At 45.2% G+C, this 11,548-nt stretch overlaps 1 long non-coding RNA gene across 1 annotated transcript; it reads left to right on the top strand.

Annotated features, from left to right (window-relative positions):
• Positions 1-9,453: 9,453 nt before the first annotated feature.
• Positions 9,454-10,732, top strand: LOC109784769 (uncharacterized). Its single transcript, XR_002237928.3, has 3 exons — positions 9,454-9,731; positions 9,820-9,985; positions 10,324-10,732. It is a non-coding gene; the product is annotated as an uncharacterized lncRNA (long non-coding RNA).
• The last annotated feature ends 816 nt before the right edge of the window (positions 10,733-11,548 follow it).

Raw genomic sequence — 11,548 nt, 5'->3', positions numbered from 1 at the left:
CCTTCAAGGGAACAAAGCCTATGAGGTTGGCAGCGCATTGCATGCAGTGATGCAAATGTTGTGCTATCCATCCGACATAATAAAAGGATTGGTAGACTATTTTGGTCCGCCTGGAGAACAATATGAACGTTGGGTTTCAGTCTCATCCAACCAATCAAGAGATCAAGGCATCTCAATTGTTCCTATCAATGCATCATCCTATTTCCTAACAGTTGCGGGCGACAATCAGCTACAACTACCAAATGATATGTTTCAACTAGCCATGAACCTCCACGTGCTAAAACTCCACAAGTGCAGCTTTGATTTTGTATCCCCTCCTTTCCGATTCCGCCACAACCTAAGATTCCTTTGGCTCGACCATTGCACAAACTCAGGGGGGATCAAGGTGGATGGCAATGTTTCCCAAACCTGTTGGTGCTTGACATACGCTTCACAGATTTTGTCTTGCCGATAGAGATGACCGAGCTGATGACCAATCTTAGGGAGGTAAATACAAAGGGCATATCATGGAGGAATTTAAGTCATGCATGGAAAAAGCTACACTACCTTCACAACCTTCACAAGCTCCGAGTGACCGAATCCTTAGATGTTATCACGGTGGAGACATGCCCTTTCATTGATATGATAAATCTTGAGCTCATGGACTTATCGGGTAACATTCATATGGAATCGTTGCCTGCAGTGTCATCATCAGGAAACTTGAAGATGCTTGTTCTTGATGGTTGTTCCAGATTGAAGCATGCTGCACTCGAGGGAGCCACTCCATAACTCGAGAGTTTTAGCTTTGATGGTTATGGCCCATCAGTGAAATGGACACATGATGTACAACTGCCAAAAACAGAACTGCGTCCCAAGTCCCGCAATGCTTCACTTCTAGAAGCATGGGTGAGACGGACCCTTTCTCTCAGTTTTGCTAAAGCACATCTAGATGTGCCATAAGTATTGCACATCTAAGTCCTATATCATTGATCTTACGTTGAGATTCGTGTGGATATTTTCTTTTTCTTTTTTCCTTTTCCTCTTTATGCTTGATTCACTCATTTAGATGTGCAATAAGTAGGGCACATCTAGATGCGCCCTAGATATTCCCTTCTTCTATTTACGTTGGCTCCGATAGCTGTTGGATTTATGCAACAATGGATTGGACATGTCAAAATTGTGTTTTTTGGAATGTGTGCCCGTTCTGTAAAGCATGACAAGTCCATTGATGCAAATTGCAATGGTAGCAATTGTGTATGTGATTTGATAAAAATCACCTAGACACCCAACAATTGTGATGTTCTGTAACTCTATGATGTACTGATGTCTGAGAGAAGCATATGATTGCTGTGTACCACTGAAGCTTTGCCATCTGAATATCTGCTGTCACGTAGCTGTTTTTTATTTATTTACATGGCTGGATTTACGCAACAATTGATGGAGCATATCAAAATTGTTCTTGTTTGGAATGTGTGCCCATTTTATTAAGCATTACATGTCCGATCTTGGAATATGTCTCCCGCTGAGAAGAAGTACACACTCACGGAGATCAATCGCAAGGATCAGCTGAGATACTCAACATGATGCAAGGAAACACCCTCAAAACTGCAAAGCTCTCGAGGCAGCCAGTAGTGCCGGCCCTAGGCGCCGACTAACGGCCGATCGCCTAGACCCATGGCATGAAGGCCCCCCAAAATTCGGGAAATTCTTTGGGCATTTTTTCAAAAACACAATAAAAGCACCGATGCTCACAAATGCATACATGCATTCACTCTTATGAACTCATGCATACACATCGTATCCTGTGATCGCCTCGGGACAACTGAGCCGGGGGTAATTTTTCCAACTAGACCGATAAATGAGAAAAAATACTAGTCATACCAAGAACCAAAGGCGCCAGCTTTCATTGATATATATATATATATATATACCGTATCTTTTAGCTGAAAATCTATGGATAAGAACCGGCTCTGGAGGAGGGGTGGCGCGATATAGCAATGAAATCCTGGGATCTTTCCTTATCTTCGGTCGTGATGCCTTTTCCTTTTGTATGAGAAAGCGCTACAAAACATCCTTCTCGCGGGTTATCTATCTTGAGATTAATGAAGTCACCGTAGCCGCATCGCTATTGACGGAAACATCGGCTCCCACCAGACAACATTTCATCTTTACGAACCAGCAAAGTGTAAAATCCAAAGTTTGATCCTTGTTGGACCGGGGGTACATACAACCAACCACCAACCATGTTGGTTCTTTGTCCTCAAATGATTGAGGCTACGTGTAGTAGGGGCGAGCAACTTGGGGCCGGCCAACTATGGTAGTTTTTGGCTCTATAAGTCTAACAGTTTTAGTGTGTTTTCTTTTCATTTTTTTTCAAGAGCGCTTAGGTTTTCTTCCTCCGGTTTCTTGATTCTTTGGTATCTTCGGTTTTATTTTTTTTCCAGTTTTCGGCGGGGTTTTGTTTGGCTTTGGTTTTTTTGGTTTTTCCTTACTTTTATTTTCCATTTGTGCTTTTATTTTTTTCTAGTTTTTTCACCTGTCCTTGTATAAATATATTATATGTATTAATGTTTCTTCAAACAAAATGGTGAACATTTTTTAAATATGCAGCGAGCATTTTTTAAAATATATGATGAAAATACATGATTATGTGCATATTTCCCCTAAAATACACACTGAGCACTTTTTAAATATACTATGGATATTTTAAAAATACATGATGAACATTTTCCCTATACACGGTGAACTTTTTTTTAACCATGGTGAACGATTTTCCTATATACGGTGAACATTCTTTCTTTTAAACATGACGACGAACATTTCTTACACACACAACGAATTTGTTCTGAAACAAGGTTAACATTTTGAAAATACAAGATAATTTAAAAAAAGGTTTTCATACTTTTTATGTATTTTTTTCATTTTTTTTGTAAATTATGCACTTTTAAAAAAGTTTCATACAATTTTTAAAAGTTGTTTTATGCTAATTTTTTTGGAAAAACCAACCGGCCAGTTCAGGTGTAAAGAGCGCTAAGTGAAGGAGATGATCCTCAAAAAAAATAAAAATGAAGGATATGAATAAGGGCCACGATCGGAGTTGCGTTTTGAACTGAATGCGTGACAGATTCAGACGGATTGCTCGTTCCCGCTGCGTTGCGTTATGTCATGGACTCCGGGGAGAACTCGGAGGCTTGAGCGACCGCCGCGTTGCGTTGACGCCATGCTAGAGCTCGGCATTTCGAATCCGACTTTGGACGAACTCGCAGGCGTGGCCGCCACGCGATCACGGCGATATTATGCCCCCACCCCGGCTGATTCGATCGCAGTCTTCCTCCACCTCCTCTAGTAGTAGATCCCGCCGGTTACTTCCAGACGGCGATCATGGCGCTCGCATCCGGGTTCTTCCCGCGACCGTCGTACACCCCGGGTGCGTCCCAGTGCGCCCCCTTCTTCCTGGGCTTCGGCTTCGACGGCGAGTGCTGCGACCCGTCGTTTGCCGCCTACTACGACTACGAGGAGTACGCCCCATCGGGCCAGTCGCCGCTCACGAGCTCCAAGGACTACACTTCGTCGAGCCCCCTGCAGTCGCCGGAGCCGGACTACACTCCGTCGAGCCCGGACTACGCTCCGGCGAGCCCCGCGTACACTCCAGCGAGCCCTTCGCCGTCGTTGGAGTACACTTCGTCGAGCCCTGTTCGGCTCGTTTTCATGATGCCGTCTCCTCCGCGCGGCGCGTCCCCAGACTACACGCCCCTGACGCCGTCAGAGCACGCTGCTTCATCACCTTACTATACTCCGTCGAGTCCTCCCGGTCCCGGGCGCGCTTCTTGGCCGGATTACACGCCCAGCACGCCGCCTCCGTCCCCACTGGCGGTGTCTGACGCCGAGTCGTGCGCGTCGCCGTATTACACACCGTCAACTCCTTCCAGGCGCGCCGAGTCGCCGGACTACACGCCCAGCACGCCGCCTCCATCGCCCCTGGCGTCAGAAGCAGAGTCCTCCATGTCTACAGCGGCAAATTTGACAATTTTGACCTATAATCGAAATCAAATCACAGAATAAACTGGTTGCGAAACTATTTCACACCCCTGACCCTTTTGTGTAGCGCCCGCCACGCCGTCGCCACACCCTACGGTGCAGCGCCTAGCTCCGGGGCGTTGCACCACTGTCCACCGTGGCAGCCCACGGGCCCGCACCCAGCAGTGCAACGCCTCCGAGCTAGGCGCCGCACCTGTAATGTGCAGCGCCTAGTCGCTAGGCGTTGCACGTGTAATGTGCAGCGCCTAGCGGCTAGGCGCTGCAGTGTGACTTATATGCAAACGCGCCAGCCCTCTCCTCCCCCACCCTCCCCATTGGCAGTTACAGAAAAAGGGCGGCGGCCATCTGCACTCCCCCTCTCAATCCCCTCTCCCAAATCCTTCCGATCCGACGATTTGGTCCGTGCATTTGTTCACCAATCCATCGTAGAAGGTACTCTCCTCCGATCCCCTTCTTTCTATCCATAGAAAATATTATATTTTGAAGATTTGGGGAACCCTTGTTTGAATCTTGCATGTATTAGATTTGGGCAACTTTTGTTTGAATCTTGCGTATATTAGATTTGGGGAACCCTTGTTAGATTAGAATGTGGTTTGGACAGATAGGTTGACATGTTATTTATATAGTTTGGATACATAGATTGACATGTTTTTTGTATGGAGAAGTAGATTGACATGTTATTTGTATGGAGAAGTAGATTGACATGTTATAGTTTGGATACATAGATTGACATGTTATTTGTATGTAGTAGGCCCAAGTAGGGGGAAGCACCATATGCTTTGGATCTTGCATGTAGTAGGCCTACTTTAGTTTTTTTAAATTGAAAAGATAATCGTGTTGACAAGAATGCTTTGTTGAAATTGTTAGGATGGTTTGGCTTCTCGATGATCACTGGGACCATCAACACTGGTCGTACGCTATGTCGGTGCAGCAGCGGGTAATACTGAAAGTGGCCGGTGTTATGAATTTCGTATGTTTTTTCAAACACAAATGCCCCATATGTAATGTTATGATTTGTTTGTTTGTAGGAGCTTGCACCTCTGAAGCCCGACCTCCATGTTGCCGGCCATCATTTGTGGTTCCTCCTGGCTCTTTCACTTCGTACTTCCACTCTTCATTGTCATATAATATAGCTTCTTCTGAGTCCGCCTTCCGTGATTGAAATAGCAACCATTCATCAACTTTGGGTGGGAACTTGTACTTGTACTTCCATGGGTTCTCACCCGCTATCTGTGCATCGGTTTCCATCGAGTACTTTACAAAGTACGCATTCATCTTGTCAAATGTGTATTGAACTATTGCCGTCACGGGTAATCCACGTGCACCTTTGAGCACCCTATTGAAGCATTCGGCCATATTGCTTGTCATTTGACCGTATCTCCGGCCATCTTCATCAAAAGCATGTGCCCACTTGTTCCGGTATTGAATGTGCCTATTGAGAAACTCTTGACCCCCGGGATCAAGTTTTTTGTGTGCGAGCAATTTGTTGTACAAAGTGGCGAAGCGCTTATCGGAGAAAGCGAGACAACAATCTTGAAGATCATCGGCCAACTCCTTAAGGCCACATGCCCTATAGAAGTTCGAACAATAGTGCCTCATGCACCAGCGATGTTGCAACGGAGCATGCCCGGGAATGTCAATCTCCACGGCGTTAAGAATTCCTTGATTTCGATCCGATATGACACAAATTTCCCTTTGAGCGGGTAACACCTTCGTCCTCAAAAGATGCAGAAACCACTCCCAGTTGTCATTGTTTTCCACCTCAACCAAAGCAAATGCCAATGGCAACACCCGGTTATTGGCATCACTTGCTATCGCAACCAACAAGGTGCCCTTGTATTGTCCGGTCAAGAACGTGCCATCAATTGCGATGACCGGCCTACAATGTTCGAAAGCCCTCACACATTGCTCGAACGCCCAAAAAGCATGGCCAAATACTCTGACTTTCCTTCCTTCATGAACCGTTGTTTGGTGCCCATGAGGCTCGACCACATGAACCATGCCCGGGTTTGTCGCAGCCATGGCTAACAACAACCTAGGGATTCGGTTGTATGCTTCCTCCCATGTACCATACAACATCTTAAATGCGGCTTGCTTCGCCTTCCATGCCTTGCCGTATTTCACCTTGTAATGAAAGATGGCTTTCACAAGGTCAATGACATATTGGACGCTCATTGTTGGAAGTGTGGATATTGAGTTGGAGAGCCTGTAAGCGATGAACTCGGACGTGAGTTGTTTGTGGTCTTCGGACACAATCTTGCCATCCACCCTTTTGCCTTGGCACATGTGAGTTGGCACACAACTCACTACATGCCAAGTAGGACCTCCTTTCCATGGTCTTGCACGCACAATCCACGGACAACCGCCACGGCGTCTTGCCACTCCTTGTTGGACATCCTTTCCACGACCTCTACCACCACCACGGCCTCTTGTAAGTCCAAGTTGGACCTCCTTTTCATCTTCACATGCACATGCGACCGTGTAGCGCACATTGACGTCCGAGTGCACCACCTTGTGTGGACGGTAATGTGTAACCGAGTAGTTGTCGAGCCACATCTTCAAATCCAACAAGCTGTCGAACTTAGAACCTTTAGCAATCCGGTTCTTGTCGTCTACCAAATCACGGTGAGAGCTTGGCCTAACCCTAAGAGGTACACATTGGCCACCATCTACCACGGCTTCATCCACGAGACTAACATCCTTGAACAATGTAGTCCGATGATCCCGACCAAATACCTTCTCGAAAGCTTCGGCCTCCTTCACCGTGAACCCCTCCGCATCAACTTGTTCATCGGGACCATCGTCATTCGAGTCCGATGCATATGCACGGGAAAAAGGGATGGAATGGTCCATTGTCTCTTGCAAATGATATTTGTCGAGATCACCCACATTGTTGTCATGGAGATCAACTTCATTGTCATCGTCCGCATACTCATCATTGTCATCTTGCAAAGATTCATCTTGGTTGTTTCTATACGGGCTCAATGTTGGCCTCACTTCTTGGGTCAAAAGAGGTTCAACAATTTCATCTCGCTTCAAGGATAGGGGGCTACTAGCAACCAAAGGGGAGGGGTTCCGGTTCAAGTCCAAATGCAAACTTGAATCAACCTTCTTCGTTGCAAATAACTCAAGAGCCTTGTCTAGTGATTCGGCCACCGTCTCCTTGTATGCAACCCAACGTTGCTCCGAGTTTACACGCATTGTCTTCCAACGGATGTGCATTCCAAAACCAACATTATGCCTTCCCTCCAACTCAATGATATCACTAGGGTCCATCCAATTCAAATCTTTCCTAACTTGTTGCAAGAGCTCCGCATAGCTAGGACTACTATCAAACACCATGTCAAACTCATCCGGGTCCGGTTCTTTATTGCCTTTCAAAAAGGCGTCTTTGTCCCCATGATGAACAAACACACATGTTCTTCCCATCCCTATAAGCAATGAACACAAGGTAACATTGCTTCCATGAGTACTAATCCATGGATTAACACCGAATACAAACCCTAATATATATATGAAACAACATCCCTAACCCTAACCATAACCCTAACCCTAACCATAACCATAACCCTAACCATAACCCTAGCCCTAAACCTAACCCTAGCACCAACATAAGAACACCCATAAGAATAACCCTAGCATACTAACAAAGCCTAATCATAGATATTGGCAAACAAACATCTCACATCTCCATGCAAATCTCTAGATCCAAACAAAACTAGGGTTTCCCCAAACTACCAACAAATGAGCAATGGGAGAACTTTACTTCGATCAAAAAAAGGGGATCGGACATTATTACCTTGAGGGAGGGTTTGACTTCGAAATCCACGGACAAATTCTTCAAATTTGCAAGATTTGGAAGAAGATTTGAGAGGGGGTGAGAGTGGGAGAGGGGGCAAAGCTCGGGGAGAGAGTGAGAGAGTGTGTGGTTGGGGGGGGGGGGGGGGTGGGGGAGGGGGGCCTAGCCAAGTGGCTGGATAAGTCACAGTGCAGCGCCTAGCCGCGAGGCGCTGCACATTACACGTGCAACGCCTAGCGGCTAGGCGCTGCACATTACAGGTGCGGCGCCTAGCTCGGAGGCGTTGCACTGCTGGGTGCGGGCCCGTGGGCTGCCACGGTGGACAGTGGTGCAACGCCCCGGAGCTAGGCGCTGCACCGTAGGGTGTGGCGCCGGCGTGGCGGGCGCTACACAAAAGGGTCAGGGGTGTGAAATAGTTTCGCACCCAGTTCATTCTGTGATTTGATTTCGATTATAGGTCAAAATTGTCAAATTTGCCGTCTACAGCGCGCTGCCGCCACCATCCGTACCAGAGAAGCGGCGCCAGTCGGATCAGCCGTGGCGGACGTCAGCGAGCCCGGGGATACTGACATCCTGTAATAAACTGTAATAGGAGCAACAGATTGGATTCTCTTTGTATAAATCTCGAATTGCTATGCCTTTGTTTGTATCCTGGCCAAATCTTGTATTACTCACGAATTGATGAATATAGGTTGTTCTCTGTTATTGCTTCTCGTTTTTAATGGCCGGGGCTCTTTGTTTGTCATCGATGTAAATTGCAAAATTGCCTGTGTGATTCGATGAAAGTCACCCAGATACCCTGCAATGGGGAAAGGCAGGGTGGCTGTGTGATGTACCGATGTACTGTATGAGAGAAGCATATTGTTGCTTTGTAAAACTGAAGATTGCCGTCTGGATGTTTTTTTTTCTTTTTAAAACGAAGGCAAAAGATTTGCCCCATCAATTAAATGAGAAGAGAATAGAGTTACAGAGTGTTCCAAAAGGCTGAGATAACGGCATGACAAAACAGAGAACAATTACATCGTCTGAATGTTTTGATGAAACAGAGCCTGTCACCTGGAAGTAGTCTACTGCTAAGATAGCTCTTTTTCTATGGCCCCGACAAGACGTCCAAGTCGAATTGACCTCCCCCTTTGTTGTTACTTGTGAGTCAGCAGTTGATTACTTATGTTATGTAGTGCTGAAAGCAATTCATGGAATGAATAAACGCCAGGTAAAGTGCTCGTAAAATTTTGTAATCTTATATAAATCCAGCGATGTTGAAGCCTTAATGGGTTCTTGTAAATTCAAAGTGCAATTACCACCGAGGCCGGTGACTTTGTATCTTCATATTCTGAAGCAGATGCTGGAAATGATGTCTGTAACTAGATGTCTTTTTGGTAAACATCGGGAGTAGACTCAGTTTGGCTAACATGTTACTTTCTCTGTAAATAAATATATGACGTTTTAGGTTACTAAAGTAGTGATTTAAACATCTTACATTTGTTTACTGAGGTAGTACATCTCTACATCAGCATGCTATTGTGCTAACTGAATTACCTTGCATGTTCTGTTGTTTGGTTTTGTGAGGTGCTTTTGCTGAACATGGGTTCAGTAGCTTGGGCCATTGGTACACAGCATAGCATCTTGTACCTCTTGTTTTCACCTCTAACTAAACTAACCCGTTTGCATCTACATATACTAAAGCAAAAGAAGCAAAAGGAGGAAAAAGAAAAGGTTAACAAAGAGCATGGATAGTGTCCAAGCAAGGAACCTTGGGGAGATGCTTTGTGGGGAGGAAGGGAAAGCAATGCATTGCCCATTACACCCCCACCATCCATCTATCGATCTGCCATGGCATTCTCAGCTCCTCCGAAAGCCGGAGCTCTGCTGCCACCGGCGTGAGACCGTCTTCAGTTTCGAGCAAGGGGATCAGGTGGCGCATCTCTTGGTCTATCATATCTCTGTGCATAGGAATGCCACATGTAATTAAGCTGCTTTTGGTTTTTGCCTTGTGAGATTAGCAACTTTTTCGGGGAGCGCGGGGTGTTCATCTAATCTGCAGCCGATGGGCTAGCTAGATATACATGCCTGGCCGTCATGGTTCTTTTCTACTGCTGGCACTAGTGGCAGTAGCAGTTACTAATTTCTTTCGAGAAGATCAAAATGGGTGATACTAGGAGTATATTGGTGAGTACCTCTCTCCCTACTAACCTCGTGACACGGCTATGTATGTCTTTGTTCAAACCTTTTAATTAACCTTAGTGCAAATGACATCCTACCTTCTACTACATTGTTAATCAGCTACAGTACATGGCAGCCTATTATCTTTCTTCGATCTCTGTCAAAACTGGATACCAGCCTATTCTGGTAAGGATAGGGCTGTGGTTTCTATTGGTGCTGCTGCTTTGATCTGGACAATTTGGAAAACAAGGAACAAATCCTGTTTTCAACGTGTTTTCCTTTCAAAACCCATCAATGTAATATTTACCCTGTGTTCTCTATTGGATTCATGGGTGATTCTGCAGAAAAAAGGAGTGCAAAAAATGCTTAGGGAGGTTTCCAAGAGGCTATCTCGGGTAGCAAACAAAGTCTACAGAAGGGCGTATGGGTGGAATCCTTCTGCTCAAAGACTGTGCTTTGTCTCTACCTGAAATCGGGCGGCTCTGTAGTGCGTTCAGATTATAGACTTGCTTTACTATTCTGGCTGATGTGCAAAACATAATAGATGTTAAAAGTCTGTTTCTCTCCCAGTAGTGGGTGGCTTGGCATCCTATAGATGTGGTTATATGTCTAGGATGTAGGTTGTTCTTCAGTTTCGTGAGGTGATGCATCAGGTCCGAGAAAATGTGTGGGGTGTTGAATTTGTTGTATCCAGACTCCTATTTTCATTATGAAAATGGGGGCCATGTGGCCCCTTTTATCGAAAAAAGTACATGGCAGCAATCAGACATCTAATTATCTAACGTCCAGCATTCTCTCTAGCAACCCACAAGATACCAAGCAAGGATATATGGATCAGTTGTTTCGTGCATATTATCAAAAAGAAAAGTTATTTTGTGCACTTATAGGTTACTTCCGTTTTATATTTAAACTTCCAGATTGGATGCATTTCTTACTGACCTTATAAGTAACATCGCATCATTCATCGTACCACACTCCCGATTTTATTCATGTCAAATGATGTAGCCATTGAAACTATGGTAGTCATATATGTCTCGCGGAAGAAGCGGCTAACATCCGTCATTACTACAGGAGGTAGATGATTGTGTTGACCTCACCAGTGAGCTGCTACAGTTTCTGCAATTTTCAGACTCGTCATATTATAAAGGCAAATTATTCTTCTTGGAAAGCTGGTACGGCTGGGGTGTAGGAGCCTATGCTCTTCTTAGAGCCACAGCCGAATTCCTAAAATCCAGAAGATGTGATCCTATGTAGACTGCTCTATGTGGAAAAATAGAAGAGCTGTGCAAAGGGCAATCGCGGAGGAGTTAAACCTTGACCATTTAATGCCCATGTTTGACAATCAAGACGCGGATGATGATTTTAGTGGGATAGACTTTGGCTCTAAGAAATGAAAGATTTCTGATGATTTTTCAGTATGGGGGAGAAGAATTAATTGATCTGGCAGAGTTTGGCATTCCTGAATTTGGAGCCTATGCTTTAGGAAAATTGTTATGGAGCAGTTATGTAAGATTTCAGCTCTCACCGAGAGGAAACAAGTTGAAGTTCAATTCTGGTTATGTTATAGTA

This window comes from Aegilops tauschii, chromosome 4 (genome assembly GCF_002575655.3).
Source record: "Aegilops tauschii subsp. strangulata cultivar AL8/78 chromosome 4, Aet v6.0, whole genome shotgun sequence".
Taxonomy (NCBI): domain Eukaryota; kingdom Viridiplantae; phylum Streptophyta; class Magnoliopsida; order Poales; family Poaceae; genus Aegilops; species Aegilops tauschii.
This window is presented reverse-complemented; position numbering and strand designations above follow the sequence as displayed.